Consider the following 19287-nt stretch of genomic DNA (forward strand, 5'->3'; position numbering starts at 1 on the left):
GCTTTTGGCATCAGATTTTAACAATTGTTAAGGACATTAACATTTAAGGAGACAGTTACTTGAAGGTGTGTGTGTGTGTGTGTGTGTGTGGAGTGTGTGTGTGTGTGAGTGGCTTTTGACATCAGATTTTTACAACTGTTAAGGACATTAAGATTTAAGGAGACAGTTACTTGAAGGTGTGTGTGTGTGTGTGTGTGTGTGTGTGTGTGTGTGTGTGTGTGTGTGTGTGTGTGTGTGTGTGTGTGTGGAGTGTGTGTGTTTATGTGTGCATGGCTTTTGACATCAGATTTTTACAATTGTTAAGGACATTAAGATTTAAGGAGCCAGCTACTTGAAGGTGTGTGTGTGTGGAGTGTATGTGTGTGTGTTTATGTGTGTGTGTGTGAGTGGCTTTTACCATCAGATTTTAACAATTGTCAAGGACATTAAGATTTAAGGAGCCAGTTATTTGAAGGTGTGTGTATGTATGTGTGTGTGGAGTGTATGTGTGTGTGTTTATGTGTGTGTACATGGCTTTTGACACCAGATTTTAACAATTGTTAAGGACATTAAGATTTAAGGAGCCAGTTATTTGAAGGTGTGTGTATGTATGTGTGTGTTTATGTGTGTGTGTGTACATGGCTTTTGACATCAGATTTTAACAATTGTTAAGGACATTAAGATTTAAGGAGCCAGTTATTTGAAGGTGTGTGTGTGTGTGTGTGTGTATGTGGAGTGAGTGTGTGTGAGTGTTTATGTGTGTGTGTGTATGTGGAGTGAGTGTGTGTGTGTGTTTATGTGAGGGTGTGTACATGGCTTTTGACATCAGATTTTAACAATTGTTAAGGACAATAAGATTTAAGGAGACAGTTACTTGAAGGTGTGTGTGTATGTGTGGAGTGTGTGTGTGTGCATGGGCGTTTGCGCATTTGGGTGTTTGGGGCATTTGCACTTTATATTACGGATACATTAAGGTGTCTGTAGAATAGTCAGCGATGTATGTGCTAATTCAGTGAGCAGGTAATTTGTAGTTCTGTTGACTGAATATCTGATCCTCCTCCTCCTCATCATCACTATCACCATTATTGCTACCATCACCACAAGGCTTTGGTCGGCCCGAGGCTTTTGTAGAAGACACTTGCCCAAGGTGCCCCGCAGTGGGACTGAACCCGGAACCATGTGGTTGGTAAGCAAGCTACTTACCACACAGCCACTCCTGCGCCTATCTATGTACAATATGTACATTGGTGCTTTCTCTGTGTCAGTGGTACTCGTGAGATTACCAAGTAGCTTGCAAAGCAAGACCCTTGATTACCAAAGGGCCATTTACATGTGAATGCTTGACTCAGTGTGCATGTAGTTGGTACTTTGTAAGAGAGGCATCAGCATATTTAGCCAGTGTGTGTGCATACATATGCATTTCTTTTACATCCGAATGTGGCCATAGCCAGCGCCGTCCTGACTGGCCTCTGTGCCGGTGGCACGTAAAAAGCACCATCCGATCGTGGTTGTTGCCAGCTTCATCTGGTCTCCGTGCCAGTAGCACATAAAAAGCACCGTCCGTTTCGTGGCTGTTGATGATGTTTCAGTCATGAAGCTGTGGCCATGCTGGGGCATCACCTTGACAAAGTTGAGCCGAATGAATCAATCCCAGGACTTATTTTTTTGTAAGCCTGCTACCTATTCTGTCAGTCTCTCTTGCTGAACTTCTAAGTTACAGGGACATAAACACACCAACACCAGTTGTCAAACGAGGTGGGGTGTTGAGGTGGGGAAGAGACAGATACAGGTACAAGCACACATCTATGATGGACCTCTTTCAGTTTCCATCTACCAAATCCACTCACAAGAGTGGTTAGCCCGAGGCTATAGTGGTAGACACTTGCTCAAGGTGCCATGCAGTGGTACTGAATCTGGAACCATGTGGTTGGGAAGCAAATTTCTTAACACACAGTATTGCCTGCACCTATGTATGCACATGTATGTGACACTTGTCGTCAGTAATTACTTAGGGTAAAACATGGAAAAAATAAGTGAAACACAGGCGCACGACTGAGTTGGAGGCAGAATTTCTTCTGCCTTTATTGCACATAAAGAAAATGTTGTTGTAGGAATGTACGCAGCATGTGTACTACAGCAGTACTATACATAATTTTAATACTGAAATTGAAAGGCAGGGGCGATTTATGCCAACCTAATCTACAAAAAAATAAAATATTTTGCATTTTATGCATAGTAATCAGAGTAACCTTCATAATTTTATTGAATTAGGGGCATATTTTGCCATAAAAGGAAAACATTACTATTGATCTATTTTATTCAGGGTAGGCACTGCCTACCTTGCCTACCCAGGTGGCATGACTCTGGTATGTATGTAACAGGTTTATCATATCTGCTTTATTATAATTCCATTCACATCTTTATAGATGTTTTATAGGAACATCCATACTGACTCAAGTACTTCACTATCACTTGAATGGGCCCAATATTTAATTAATACTTTATCTTATCGACCATTAAATGGACCACAATACTTGATTGGTACTTTATTTTATCGGCCCCTTAAAAGAGACCTCAAATAATAATAATAATAATAATAATAATAATCCTTTCTATTACAGGCACTAGGGTTGAAATTTTGGGAGATGGGGACAGTTGATTACATCAGCCCCAATGCTCAACTGATACTTATTTTATCAAAGCTGAAAGGATGAAAGGCAAAGTTGACCCTGGTGGCATTTGAACTCAGAACGTGAAGATGGATGAAATGCTGCTGAGTATTTCGCTTGGCATGCTAACGATTCTGCCAACTCACTGCCTTAATAATAATAATAATAATAATAATAATTAGCTTCTAACATAGACACAAAGGCAGATTTCTGGGGATAGGTGTTAAATTAACTCCAGTATTTGACTGATACTTTATTGATCTTAGAACAAAAGACAAAGTTAAACTCAGTGGAATTTGAACTCAAAACATGAGAGAATGACTAAATATCATAAAGCATTTTGTCTGAAGCTCTAATGGTTCTGCCAATGTACTAATCTAATAATGATTTCAAATTTTGGCACAAGGTTAGGATGTTCATGGGTGGGGATCAATTATATTGACCCCAGTGCTCAACCAGTATACATTTTATCAATCCTAAAAGGTCGAAAGACAAAGTTGACCTCGGCAGAATTTGAACTCAGAACATAAAGACAGACAAAATGCCACAAAGCATTTTAATTGGCGTGTTAACAATTCTGCCAGCTTGCTGCCTTACTAGCCTAATAATGGTTTCAAATTTTGGCACAAAGCCAGCAATTTCCAGGGGTGGTGGGTAAGTCAATTACATTGACCCCAGAACTCAATTGGTATTTATTTCATTGACCCCGAAAGGATAAAAGGTAAAGTCAACCTTGGTGGAATTGGAACTCAGAATGTAAAGATGAATGAAATGCCACTAAGCATTTTGTCCAATGTGTTAACAATTCTGTCAGCTTGCTGCATTACTAGTCTAATAATAATAATAATTTCTAACATAAGCACAAGGTCAAAAATTAATGAAGAATTTAAATTAGTCATTTAAATCAATCTGGTATTTGACAGAAGGATGAAATGTAAGGTTGACTGCAACAAGATTTGAACTCAGAACGCAAAGACTTGTAACTAAATAGCATAAACAGAATCATTAGAGCATCATCTGATGCTTGAATGATTCTGCCAATTTACCACCATGTACCTAAGATAGGGAATAGAGGTACTGTGTAATGTAATGGGTGACTCATCACTAGACAAGCAATAAGGTGAACTTTGCTGGTGCGCTTTACTCCCTTTTTCTGGCCTAGTCTCATATTAATGCATATAAATGTCTGAAGATCAGTCTTAGATTAGTGCCTATAATGTCTTGAAGATCTATTTCATATTGGTTTCAAATTTTGGCACAAGGCCAGCTATTTTGGGGGAGGGTTAAGTCGATTACATTGACCCCAGTTTTCAACTGGTACTAATTTTATTGACCCTGGAAGAATGAAAGGCACCCTCGACCTTGGTGGTATTTGAGCTCAGAACATAAAAACTGAAATGTCACTAAGCATTTTGCCCAGTGCACTAACAATTCTCCCAGCTCACTGCCTTAACAAAGGTCTATTTCATATTAGTGCCTATAATGTCTCAAGATTAAGCTTACTGGAAACAAAAGAAATGTTGACTCAGATTTCATAGTCATGGTTTTGAATCTTGCTAGAGTCAAGTGGAAGTAGCCTGATCGAAAAGGAGTTGTGAAAATATCAGTTTCTTTTGTCAAGCTGCTAAGTTACAAGGATGTAAACAAGCCAACATTGGTTATCAAGCAAAGTTGGCTTACTTCACACACACACTATGGGCTTCCTTCAGTTTCTGTCAACCAAATCCACTGATCCAACAACTTGATACCTCTGTAATTATTTCTATCTAAGGCATCACCTTTACCTTTGTAGCAGTTGACTATGGTGCTGCTACCCTAGTCACTTAGTATGGCTCCTTCATGAACCACCTGATTTACAATACAGGTGACTCATAACTCACACTGCCATATATCTTAAGCATCTCAACAGTGATTCCTGATGGAGCAGGGGCTTTCCTTGTCTTCATATCCCTAATTGATTTATCTACCATAGAACTGTCAATTCGAGTAGCTGGTTCCTCAACTGGGTCAACATTTGGCAGACTCTCCTCCTCCCATTCATTCTCCACATTCAGCAGTCTTTCATAATGGCATCTCCAAGCCTCTTTCTTTGCAGAATCATTAAATGTAAGTGCACCATCATCTATGCGGATACATTTCTCTTCTATAACATCACGATTTTCTCTCACACACTGTCTTGCAATCCAAAACACTTCAGTTCTTTGGTCCTCACATTGCTGAACATAGACACACTTCTTTTCTGTTTCTCCCTTGGCTGGATATACCTGTCTCCTAGGTTCCCTTCTGACTATTTGATACAGTTCTCTGTTACCCCAACTCTTCCAGGCCTGTTTCTTTCCTTTAATGGCTCTGTCTACCACATTGCTCCACCACCACTAGGTCTGGATGGGACTCTGCGCCAGCCGCAGATTTGGCCTGTGGTACCCAGTAGGCTGTTCTACAGGAATTCCCAGTTGCCCTCTATGTCACAAGTCTGTAGCTCCTCTTCCCTCTCATCAAATTTTTCAATTAGGAGGTCCCCTATATCTCTGACCATATGAACAGTTTTTAAACTTCCAAATCCTTATTTTCCAGATTGGTCTGCTTCTTTGGCATCCTTCTGACCTGGAGTCTAAAATCACTAATGACTAGTCTAGCACATCTCTGCTCAGAAAAATAACGAATCATTAATTTTACAAATTCATAGGTATACTACCAATGTTTTTGTTTTAAGGCTTAAACAAACTTTTTTTTCTTTTAATTTGGGGTTTAGAGAACTCAGCAGAAATTTGAAAATGAGCAAAATTTCCTCAGTGGGTGAGAGGTTAACCTACTCTTTAAATGACTATACTAACTGTTAGAAATAACATCCAAATTTTCACTAAGTCACAACCAAACAAACTAACAGAAAGAACACACAGAAATAATGCAGTTCTAGAAACACTATGGTTGGGGGAAAAAAAATGAGTGTTACTGTTTGAACACTACGTACCAAAAGTTTGATGGGAACTAATCTGAGACTAAACCATAAGTAACTGATTTTTATAAGTAGGGTAAAAGGCAATAAAGTTAACTGAATCTACTTCAGTGGAATACTAGTAACTGACAAATTAATGAATGAAATTCTACATGGTGGCCTGACCTGCTAGATACAGCAGTTAAATCTTTTTCACATTGCACCATACCATCTTTAAAAAAATGGAATAGTAACAGCCAGAGCACCTTTAATTATATGTCTGTTTGATCTGGGTTATTTGGGGTTAAACAACTGATTTTTGTTTATTTACCTAGAAGGTATTTGAACACAAAACACTAAAATATAAAATAAAAACTTCCGAAGCATCTAGTAGGTTTCTGACAGCCTTGGCTATATTACACTGGACAACAAAGATTTTGCTACTGGGGTAAAAGCATATGTTTTAGACTAAATAGAGGATGCTGAATCTGCACTCAGAATTGTTCTAGCACATCAGGATTTTGAGTTATGCGCATGTGCAAGATTATAACTATACTTTTGGCTAGATATAGGCCATATTATAAAAATTGCTAAAATGAAAGCAGTCTTAATTCAAAATTTAAAAAATAACAGCAATAAAAGAAACGATGAGAAAGTTCATTATTTAGTTTCACAACAGATGGCGCTGATGTATTTGCATGCATGTGCCAAATATGTCAGTTTGTTCTTGGTAACTCTCAGTGTCGTTTGCACTGCTGTCATATGTGGTGTGTGTGTGTATCTCTCGTTCTGCGTGATTACTGTTTTAACTATGTTCTTTGTGTTAGATCATGAATAGGAGAAGCTGTGCGAATCACCCAGACAACTTTTGTTAGGTCTGTGGAAAATTTGCTCTACATAACCAGTGGAAGAACATTGCCATCAAATTAAAAACTGCCTATAAATATTATTTCGAGTGTAAAGTTGGGGACAAAGACAAGAGGTGGGCACCTCATATATGCTGCACCATGTGTTACTCAGGGCTTACACAGTGGCTGAATCGAAAACGGAAGGGAATGCCTTTTGCTGTACCAATGGTATGGCATGAGCCAACTAATCATGTCTCTGATTGTTACTTTTGCATGACTAATATTAGTGGCTTCTCAAAGAAAACCAAAGCAAAAATTGTGTATGCAGATTGTAAATCGTCTCTAAAACTGATAACACATAACTTCGAGGACCCTGTCCCAGTTCCCCTCTCACATGATTCACTTGAAGACATTGACACATCGCACGATGAACCTCCCCAATTCTCCCCTCGATGAAGAGTATGTAGTTGATTCTAAGAAAAATGAATCACACTTGTTTAATCAAGAAAATTTGAATGATATAGTAAGAGACCTAGCATTATCAAAGGAGAAGGCAAGAAGTTTTGGAATCCAGACTACAGCAATGGAATCTCCTACAGAAAGGTACGAAAATTTCCATTTTCCATTCTCGCTATGAAGGCTTATCTGTCTTTTTCAAGCAAGAAAATAATGCTTGTTTCTGTACTGATGTTAATGCACCCACGCAAAAACTAGGACACGTGCATATGGCTAATGAATGGAAATTGTAGATTTGAGTAAAGTTAGCCTCACAGCTGTGTTACATTATGGTAATGCAAAACCTTCCATTCCTGTGGGTCATGTTGTCAGTATGGAAGAATCAATTATGAATCAATGTAACTCATTCTGATAGGAGTTAATTACTCAATTCATAAGTGGAATATTTGTGGTGATTTAAAGATGATTTTCCTCCTCTTAGGACTACAGCTGGGATATACCAAAAATATGTGCTTCTTGTGTGTTTGGAACAGTGCAATGGACAGCAATCATTATGCTGTAAAAGACTGGCCTAAAAGAGATGACCGTATAGTTGGTTGATACAATATGTAGCATATACCACTGGTAGACCCACAAAAGATCTTCCTTCTACCCATTCACATCAAATTTAGCCTCATGAAAAACTTCATAAAAGCAATGACACATGATGGTTGTAGCTTCCAGTACCTAAAAGTAAAATTTGGTGCAGAAAAAAGCAGGCATTTTCATTGGACCTGAGATCAGAGAATTTATAAGTTGTACAGAACTTTCCTGGAAATCATAGAGCTGAAAACTATGCTGATTTGATAAACGACATGCCAACAGCATATGAAAGAATGGGATGCTGAATGTCCCTTAAAATGCAGTTCTTGGTGCTGTTAGTGATGATTATGGTGAGCAGTTCCACCAGGACATATCTGAGATGGAAACGAGGTATCAAGGTTGGTTCAATTCACACACGATGGGTGACTACTGCTGGTTCCTACAATGAGAGACCAGCACAATGCATAAGCACAAGAGTAAATGTCTCAAACATCTCTGAGCTGAGCATATAAAAAATAAAGAGAGTATTCCCTCAACATAAATATACTATGTACCATTATATAATAATACTGCGTGGCACCTTGGGCAAGTGTCTTCTACTATAGCCTCAGGCCGACCAAAGCCTTGTGAGTGGATTTGGTAGACGGAAGCTGAAAGAAGCCCGTCGTATATATGTATGTATATATATATATATGTGTATGTATATGTGTGTGTATGTTTGTGTGTCAGTGTTTGTCCGACCAACATCGCTTGACAACCGATGTTGGTGTGTTTACGTCCCCGTAACTTAGCGGTTCGGTAAAAAATGACCGATAGAATAAGTACTAGGCTTACAAAGAATAAGTCCTGGGGTCGATTTGATCGACTAAAAGTGGTGCTCCAGCATGGCCGCAGTCAAATGACTGAAACAAGTAAAAGAGTAAAGAGAGAGAGAGAGAGAGAGAGTAAAGAGTAATACTATTTGCCTTGAACATAAATATACTATATACAATACTAATATACTATTATAATAATTATTTACTTTGAACTTAACTATTCTTGATACTAATATAGCATTAATATATAATTATGTGCATAACTCAAAATCCTGACGTGCTACAGCAATTCTGGGTTCAGATTTGGAACCAGCATACTCGATTTAGTTTAGTACGGCACCATTTGTCTGGATAGCAGACAATAATTTTTTTTTTTTTTTTTTTTTGCCTAGTGTTATCTTTAAAAAGAGAAATGGTTATGGTAGTGGGATTGTAAAATAAATTATGAACAGAAAGCTAGTATTAAAAGAAAGAAGCCCCCGAGAGATATAGATTAGCCTCAGAAGAGAAACAACTGGAATAAGGGAAGAAAAGTTGAAGGAGTGGGAATGCGAAACTAAGTTTCGGTTTTTTATTAAGAAAGGAAAAATAGTTAAATTGTAACTACTGGGAATTTTGGAATAGAAAGAAGTCCCATCCCTTATAGGGAAGGGGAAAATAGATTTTTGTTTCTTCCCTAAAGATTTCGATTTTTTTTTTTTTTTACATTTCTGCCTCTTCGACTTTCGTTCTCTTTTCCTTTCCTACTTCGAGATCCATCTATTCCAAAATTACACGCTTTCATTCAATGTTGCAATTTAAATTGTTTGATTCTGATTTGAGACGGAAAGTTTTCGTGATGAAATATATAAAAAAAAAAAAATTTTTTTAAACTGTCTAAGATCGACTATCGTGGGACAAAGACGAGACAACATAGAATAAATTCAGAAAAGAACACCTACCGGCACGGCAAGCATGGTTAGAATAAAGATAAGACTGTCGTTTTGGGAGTTACGCAACCGATCGGTGACCGGCGGCAGGCCTTTCTGCCGTAACTTACAGCAGCAGTCGCCTAAAAGTGCGAAGACAATTATTACGAAATCTTTCCTCTTTTTTTTACAACTATGAAATATTGGCCTTTCTAACTTTTATTCTATTCTTCCCTACTCTCTCTCCTTTTATGCAATAGATACACGTTGAAGGAGTGTATCTTTTAGCATCTTTGAAAAAAAATAATTAAAAAAAAATCTCTTCCATCATTGTCAATTGATCTAAAATACTAAAAAAAGAAAACCGTTATATAAATATAGGTGTGTAATTATACACCCGCAAAATGAGAGACAAAATAAACAACACCGACGGACGATTAACCGGTGTAAAAATACAAACACTATACAACATATATACATATATATATACACATATAAATATTTTCATATATATATATATATATATATATATATATATATAAATACACACACATATACACATAAAAATCAACATCCGTACAGTTTCAATTCTATTCACAAGACATTTTCACCTTCTTATTAGATTAGTTCTAAATTCATTACTATTTTGAATATTTCTAAAATAATCATTATTAGCCAAAAATAAAATAAGTAAAAAAAACAACAAAATTCCACACTTTTTTAATTTCTAAAAATTCTATTAAGCCAAATGTTTATTTCTTTGTCTGAGACACATTTCTCTTGAAATGCGTCAATAATGTGAAAGAAAGGACACATGGCATGGTTAACGTTGAAGATCTCCTGAGCACTGTATACAATAATTTCATTATTATATTATTATTATATAAAATTAGTGATACAATAAAGCCTCTACGATTATTTCATTTTGTGTCTATTATAGTTAATGTTCAATGGGGGGGGGGTGCTACCACGCGTAAAGCAGAGAGTAAGGAATATGAGACTTACTATCTCTTTTATTTCGAGTACTTTTATGGAATAGTGGAGCATTTCGAAATAAAGCATGGTAGAGCTGTTATGTTATTTAATCCCAGGTCAACCCTAATCAGACACCTATGAAGAGTTTTAGTTATAACCATTTCATTTTTTAATATTCAAACAATGTCTTACATTTTTAAGAGAATTCGGGTGTTATTTGCGGGAAATTTGGTGGCTATTTTTAGCAAGGCAGGCAGGCAGCCACGAGATGATGTCGAAATGAAAGCTGTTATATAAACAATCGTGATGAAATTGATCCGAAAGAATCAGAGAGAAAGAAAAAAAGACGGTACATACTGCGAATTTCAATAACTATCGGAGCTAAACATGTATGGACAATGATGTGATTCTATGTTATAAAGTTGACTTACCATTTCAAATGGAATGATAACAAGTCTCCTGCACGACGGCACAACTTCGGCGCCGGCTACAGGAATTTTTAACCAGTAAACGCAGACTCATGGTTTTAAGTTATCGATTTAGGTTTTCATTTCATCACCGACCGCCACCGCCGCTTATTGTTTCGGTTACGTGACGTAGTCAAAGTCTGTCTTGTGATACATGTCCATCGATTCCTAAACTAAGATAATTATTAATTTCATTACAAATTGGCATTGTGTGCTTTGTCACTTTTTCTTTCTTACTGATCTTTTTTTTTTTTTTGTCTTTTGTCATAAGCACCATGGCCCCGAAGAGTTAATTCTGGACGAACCAATTTCTAGTTGCAGCCAACCATTTAATTTCTATCATTACAGCATTCAGGAAAGGGATGAACGTCACAACTTTCAGTTTTCTTCGATTACGAGCTTGATGTTTGTATACACATCAACTACCGGAATCCATGTGGTGGAAGCAAGCAAGCTCCTGGAAAGCCGGGGTTCGAGTAGGTGTAGCAGTTTCAATTACCCGTTTTACGTTCCTAATATTCCCGAGAAAAGCATTGATACCTCAAATGTTCAGTCGTTCTTTCTCTTTTAAATCATTGCATTATTATCGAGTTACAGACCCAAATAAAAAAAAATTATGAAATTATTGTTTTGTTGGGTGAGTAATAACGCAAAAAGACCGCCGAGTTGCTTAATTTACGAGTACTTAATATATACAGTTACCGTATACCCTTCGTCTGAGAGTTCCTACTAGATAGAAGTAGTTTATTTATTTATTTATTTATTTTATGTCTGCATAATAGCGTCGTTGGTTACAAGTTTCTACTGGGCCAATCATTGGTTCACTGGTTTAGTGGAAGCAAATTTGGTTTCCGAGAAAAACGTTATCCGAAAGAGTTGTAGGTTCTGAACAGTTTTCATACGTTCAATTTATTTCTTCGGATCCTCCGAGATTATTTACTGCTACGCTTTATATTATGTAATGATATTTATTTATTTATTTCGTAACAGAGAATATTATAATTACTAAACAGTAAGACCCGCTACAGTAATATGTTTTACCAATCTATACTTAGATTGATCGTTGTTAATTATTGATATATAAAAGCCTTACTGTCACTCGCAGGTGAGTAAGACCTGGTAGCTTGTACTACACTACGGCTGCTTTAGGCACCTATGCCAATAGTTGTTAACTGATATAGTCGTCCTCCAACCCCTGGCCCAGTAAGAACATCGAGGATGAGACAAAGATGCATCAGCACTAGGCTGATACTAATTTACAGCTGAATAGACTTCAAAAAACGTGAAATGTAATGCCTTACTCAGGGACATTGTGCGCCTCCTACTCCATGAATTGAACTTATGACTAGACGATCGTGAACCCAACACCGTAAACACTAGGAATAAATATATTTTGACAAATGAACTTCATTCTAATTAGTATCTAATCAACTACATAAATCAAGTGAATGCAACCAACCAATAACGAAGTCTTTAAGACCTAAAGTTCTGATTCAGTAATCTCTCCATCTTGAATGCACACTGATACTACAGCTAGTTTGCACTAGCTGTGGTGTCAGTTTTCACTACAGTATCAAAATTTTGTAGTGCCAATCTTACTGCAAACTTGAAAAAGTAAACTGCTTATTAAATTGACACAAACTACTGTATTTAATGGTATAAAAGATGATTGGCATTCTAGATGCACCTCAATTTCAAAAGTGTGTATTCAGTAAAAAATAGTTTTTAATGCATTAAAGAATGTAATATTATAGGCCCATATAGGGTGGCGATCTGGCAGAATTGTTAGCATGCTAAGCAAAATGCTCGGCTGTACTTTGTCCATCTTCTCATTCTGAGTTCAAATTCCACTGATGTTTTTGCATTTCATCCTTTGGGGGGGGGGGTCAATAAAATAAGTACCAGTTGAGTACTAGGGTTGATGTAATTGACTTACCCCCACCCCGCCCCTGAAATTTCTGGCCTGCTATCAAAATTTGAAATCAATACTCTAGACCCAACTGGGGTGGCAAGCTAGCAGAATTGTCAGCTCACCGGGCAAAATACTTTGTGGCATGTTGTCTGTCAGCGTGTTCTGAGTTCAAATTATGCTCAGGTTGACTTTACCTTTCGTCCTTTCAGTGTTGATAAAATAAGTACTAGTTGAATGCTGGGGTCAATATCATCGACTTATCGTCCCTCAACTGAAATTTCTGGCCTTGTGCTAAAATTTGAAAACACTATAGGCCCAACTACACATACAGGACCTGGGCAACTTTTTTGAGACTTTCTTTTTTTAAGAAGGGTGCATGTTATATGCCATCCCAAGTACAGCAGATTGATTACATCAACCAATCAGATTGTGTAACAGGCTAATTACGTCATGAAATAACTCCTTTTTTAACATTCTTTTCCTGCAAGAATCTCCAAGACTAGTGGAAGATAGAGAATATTATAGCTATATGTAAGACAGTGAACTGGCAGAATTGTTAGCATGCTGGGCAAAATGCTCTGCAGCATTTTGTCCGTCTTTATGTTCTGAGTTCAAATTTTGTCGTGGTTGGCTTTGCCTTTCATCCTTTCAAGGTCAACAAAATAAGTACCAGCTAAGCATTGGGGTCAATGTAATTGACTGACTCCCAATTCTTTAAAATTGGTGGCCTTGTGCCAAAATTTGATACCAATATTATTGTTACATGCTGATTTTAAACACAAACAAACATCTGTACTGCTCTCAAAATAATAAAAAAGGCTTGTCAGTCACAATTTTTGTGAGACCTTGGGGGGGGGGGGGTAATTTTTTTTATAACACCACCTAGCTTTATATCACTTAGTGTTTCATCATGTCTAATTCTAGCATTGGTTATATAGTGTTATCGCACCAAACTACCATTTATTAATTTATGATAATTATCAACACTTCTTAGAATAAATACATTCTGGATTTGTAGAGAATATGACTGTGGGAGATAGAAACAATAAATTATAAATTTGGTGTTAAGCACAAAAGCACACACACACACATACACATACTTTGATATTTTTACTGGTTTTATTCATTGGACTACAATCAAGGGGTTTAGTCTATGAAATCTCTTCCCAGTATTTATTTTAATCTGATACTTATGTTATCAATTGCTATTTACTGAACAGCTAAGTTAGCTTTTGACAAAAAGTGATTCTATTCAGTATACCATTTTTTGCTGATGTATATATATATATATATATATACATATATATATATATATCTCATCATCATCATCATCATCATCATTTAACGTCTGCTTTCCATGCTAGCATGGGTTGGACGATTTGACTGAGGTCTAGCGAACCAGACTCCAATCTGATCTGGCAGAGTTTCTACTGCTGGATGCCCTTCCTAATGCCAACCTCTCCGAGAGTGTAGTGGGTGTTTTTACGTGCCACCAGCACGAGGGCCAGTTTGGTGGTACTGGCAACGGCCATGCCCAAATGGTGCTTTTTACGTGCTACCTGCACAGGAGCCAGTCCAGCGGCACTGGCGATGACCTCGCTCAAATATTTCACATGCCACCAGCACAAGTGCTAGTAAGGCGACGCGGTAACGATCATATATATATATATATGCAAGCATACAGCACACACAGTCATTTTCACCATCAATTTATTTTCATTTTCCCATGCTGGAAGTATCTTTCCACTTGTCATGGTGTATATCATCTAGTACAGTGGCTCCCAACCTGTGGTCTGTAGAGCCCTGGTGGTCTGCAAAGGTAGTACTGGGGTTTCATGAACATGTTAAGCTGACAGACCTTTCAATATCCTGGGATCCATGGGAAAACTTATCTAAAGAAAAGGGGTCCTTAGTAGTGAAAAGGTTGGGATTCACTGATCTAGTACATAAAGCAACAGAAAAACTGACAATCTTTTCTTGTTTATATGTTGTTGTTTATGGATTAATTCAATTTTACTATGCTATTGGCAGCAGACAAGTTCTCTGTGACTTGGTTAGAGAACTTTTTCCACCTTATTTGGGGTTACTTGCCTTCTTGTTGGGCAGCCCTTGATAAGGCTTATGCAGTTTATGTCTAATTCCTGATTTTATATATTTTGTTTTTGGCATGGTTTCTATGACTGAAAACCATTACTATTCTACCATTTTATGGTGTGTACCACATACATTTTATCATGTTGCTGACATAAGAGTAGTTCATCATGGCAGGACTCAAGAATCTTGTCTATACTGTATCAATTTTTATTCAGAGGTACTACCCTCCTAGAAAAACAATCTTCAATGCAGCTTTTGGAGTCCGTATCCTATTCATATGTTTCATTTTAGATATGGTTTCTGCAGCTGGATGGTTAACGCCCTCCCTATCACCACCAACCACTTTACAGTGGGCACAAATGCATGTTATATTACTTGAGAGGTTGTTGGTAAAAAAGACTAAAGCATCATATATGACAGGAAGGGCATTTTGGCAATAGGAAGGACATCTGGTCGTAGAAAATCTGCCTCAACAAATTATGTCCAAGCTATGCAAGTATGGAAAACTGGACATTAAAATGATGTTCGTGATGATATATATGATGATGATCATCATCATCATTCTTTAATGTCTGTTTTCCATGCTGACATGGGTTGGATGGTTTGAACAGAGCAGGCAACCTGGGAAGCTGCACCAGGTTCCAGTCTGATTTGGCTTGGCTTCTATGCCTGGATGTCCTTCCTAATGCTAACCACTATATATATGTGTATATATATATATATATATATATATATATATATTGGGTTGGCAACTAAGTTCCTGCTGTTTTCCTAAATTTTGGAATTTATTGCGTTTTTAAATTTTGGAATCTATTTTGGTCTTTTTTCTAGTTAATTTTAGTCAAATTTTGTTATGTCAAGTTAAGAAAAATTTGCATTTTCGACACCGCCTTCTTTTTGCTTTTAATCAAGGTTCTAAGGTCACAAAAGCTGCTCGGGACATTTTTGCTGTGTATGGAGAGGGTGCCATAGCTGAAAGACCTGCTCATGCTTGGTATGCCAAGTTCAAAAATGAAAATTTTGACCTCAAAGACGCACCTCATTCTGGACATCCAGTTGTGTTTGATGAAGAGCAATTAAACCAAGTTTTGTATGAAAATTCTCGTCAAATGACAAGGGAACTGGCAGAGAAAATGGAATGCTCCCACACTGCTATAGAGAAGCATCTTCACTCGATGGGAAAGGTTCAGAAGTATGGAGCATGAGTTCTGCATGCTTTAAATGACAACAACAAAAATCAATGAGCTACAATCTCCGCTTGTTTGCTTGCTCGTCACTGCTCAACTCATGGACACAAGCAATTATTTCTTTACTGGTGACGAAAAGTGGTGCCTGTACATTAATATGAAGCAGCGTAAGGAATGGCTTAGCCTGGTAAACAAGCTCTTCATCTGTGTAAAACGATGTGCATATGGTGGGACTGGGAAGGGATTATCCATTACAAATTGCTTGAATGGAACCAAATGGTCAACACGGAACTCTATGTTCAACAGATGGAACAACTCAACACAGCTGTTCAAGAGAAAAGATCTAATCAGCAGCATGGAGTTATTCTGCTGCATGACAATGCCCATCCTCATATCACCAATATGACCAAGGAAGCCATTTAAATGCATGGCTGGGACGTGCTGCCACACCTGCCGTACTCTCCTGATTTGGCACCAACTGATTTCCACCTCTTTCGATTTCTTTCAATTGCTCTGCGCGGAGTTTTGTTCAATACTGATGCAGAATTGAGAGCTTGGTTAGATCAATTCTTTGAGTCGAAATCGGGTGATTTCTACCAACGAGGTATTGAAAATCTAGTTGAACATTGGCAAGAAGTTGTAAACAACAAGGGTGAATACATTATTGATTAATTAGTTGTTATTTTTATTAAACCTTTTAAAAATTTAAATTTTAAAAAATGGCGAGAACTTAGTTGCCAACCCAATATATATATATATATATTATATATATATATATATATATATATATATGTATGTAAGTATATATATATATATACATATATTTATATGCAAATTAAAATCCAGAAAATGGAGAAGTAGCATTAATATAATTTATTAACTGCAAAAATTCAACATGTTCCTTTATAACTGTTTTGATATTGCCCAAATGAATTAAATTCCAGTAATTAAAACATTTCTGGGGGCAAAATCTCGTCAGAGGAGTGAAAAAAAAAAAAGACATATTGTTAGGTTATTAACATGTTACTCTTCCAAAACATCTCAACAGGCTGAATCTCATTTAATTACTAATATTGGTGTACACCTTGGCTAAGGGATAATAGGTTGTATAATGATAATAATTGGTTATACATATGTAGAATCTTGCAAGCATGAAGTGGATTTGATCCACTACAGCCAAATTTAAATTAACAGTTCAACAAAACTTTTCTCATGGTGGAACAATGGTTTTTCTCTGACAGCAGTTTTACATTTGCCAGATTGACTTTAGCTAAGCCAAAAATAATGTCTTCACCACTTGACCCTTATAATCTCTTCTACTTCACCAAAAGCTAGAATAGTGATATCACTACCGCCAACGAAGTTCATTGTTCTCAACAATATGTCTATCCTTGTGGATAGTTATAAAAACAAGAACCCGCAAGCAAAAGACAGTCATTTTGGTGACAGCTCGCGAGTTGAGAGAGAGGTGACATCAGTTAGTGAACCGACCACTAGAATCATGGAAGCAGGCAGACAAAACGGCCAGAGGGAAAAAGAAAGACAACGTCCCACACTCCCTCACTCTCACTAGCTCTAATTCTGTTCGACATTTCATATTATTGTGTACCTAATCAATGTTACTCGTTACAATTGGTAACTACACTAATTAAAACCTAATCGTTACAATTGGTGACCCCAAACAAGAGAATTGGTCTTCTCAAGAACCAACTGTTACAACTGGTGACCCTCGACTTTAACTAGAAACTCAACTGTTACACATATATATATACATGCATACACTCATACTCAATCATGTATCAATGCTTATACTTGTGTATTAATACATAATTTAAAAAAAAAACAAATTTATTTAACACATAGTTTTCATAAACTTGTATCCGTAAATGGCATGTGCATATATAGGCGTAGGAGTGGATGTGTGATAAGTAGCTTGCTCACCAACCACATGGTTCCAGGTTCAGTCCCACTGCGTGGCACCTTGGGCAAGTGTCTTCTACTATAGCTTCGGGCCGACCAAAGCCTTGTGAGTGGATTTGGTAGATGGAAACTGAAAGAAGCCCGTCGTATATATGTATATATATATATATATGTATGTGTGTGTATATGTTTGTGTGTCTGTGTTTGTCCCCCCAACATCACTTGACAACTGATGTTGGTGTGTTTAGGTCCCTGTAACTTAGTGGTTCGGCAAAAGAGACCGATAGAATAAGTACTGGGCTTACAAAGAATAAGTCCTGGGGTCGAGTTGCTCGACTAAAAGGCGGTGCTCCAGCATGGCCACAGTCAAATGACTGAAACAAATAAAAGAGTATACTTATTCATACAAATATAATTGAGAGTTTCATTTACTAAAACGAAAAACAAAAAGTATGCACGTACCTCTCTCTATATATATTAATTATTCTTTAAGAAGAATAGTGTTGAAGTTTCAGCCAGCCAAGCCATCAATGGTCTATGATACATTTGAGTTCATCTTAGCCTTATATAGTAATTTTTTAGTTAAAATTTTCTAGAGTAAGCGGAGTTCTGTTGAATGATAATTAGGTTGTAATGGTGAGGCGCCAATATACTTAAATACTCACACTTGAAATTAAATAGAAGTAATAGTTATCAAAACAGCTGACAAGCTTCACCTACCAAACACAAAATAGTAACCAAGTAATCTCCAGAACAATGATCTCCAAGAAACAAATATGCTAACCGACTACATTCAAACTTACTTATGTCCTCTTGTGAATATTACGGCATTAGATTAACAAATTTTTCATAGTAATAACTCAATTACATGCTTAAGTGATAAGCAATACCCTTCCACTACAAACAGGTAAAAATCTCTAAACAATACCAGTCTGCCAACAAACTAAAACTTACCACCTACTTACATTCTTTTGTGAACACTTAAAATCCCCATTACCTAAAAGCTGATGTGCCTAATAAATGCACCTTATTACAAAGGTTTAACCCTTTAGTATTTAAACTGGCCTTATCCGGCCAAAATATTTAATCTGTTTTATGTTCAAACTGACCAGATCCAGGCTCTCATGCCTACCCTACAATGTTATTCTACATTAGGTAATTACACCATCAAGATCTTGAAGCTATGAGATAATGCATGATTAATTCAAATCAATGTGAATCAATTAGCATTATGTTTGATAGAATAATCAGAACACTAAAGGGTTAAATACTGGACTGAACTCTGAGATTTAACCTTCACATTCTCAAAATGAAAGGTTAAATATCTTATTAATATCCAATTGAAACCAACAACTAAACTGAGTGACATATCAGCTGACCCCAAATTTACAGCCCCAAATTTAATCAGTTAAAATTTCCCATAACACCATGCTATCACACCCTACCACACAACCTAATTATCACTTAAAAGAACTCAGACCACCTGAGAAAATTTTAACTTAACGGAATCTATATAAAGCCAAGATGAACTCAAAAGTAC

General features: G+C 36.9%; 1 protein-coding gene across 4 annotated transcripts in view; it reads right to left on the reverse strand.

Moving 5' to 3' along the window:
* LOC115221785 (oxidative stress-induced growth inhibitor 2-like) overlaps positions 1 to 18333 on the reverse strand; it is a 100367-nt gene extending 82034 nt beyond the window's left edge. The window contains exon 1 of one of the 4 annotated variants that reach the window (XM_036510874.1): positions 18210 to 18333. The gene's annotated coding sequence lies outside the window, so the exon portion shown is untranslated. Of the gene's footprint in view, positions 1 to 9225; positions 9366 to 10598; positions 11513 to 18209 lie in introns of those variants that run through there. The other 3 variants (XM_029792015.2, XM_029792013.2, XM_036510873.1) reach the window with 3 other exon arrangements.
* Between the last annotated feature and the right edge of the window lie 954 nt (positions 18334 to 19287).

The sequence above is a fragment of the Octopus sinensis genome, linkage group LG18, assembly GCF_006345805.1.
Source record: "Octopus sinensis linkage group LG18, ASM634580v1, whole genome shotgun sequence".
NCBI classification, from domain to species: Eukaryota; Metazoa; Mollusca; class Cephalopoda; order Octopoda; family Octopodidae; genus Octopus; species Octopus sinensis.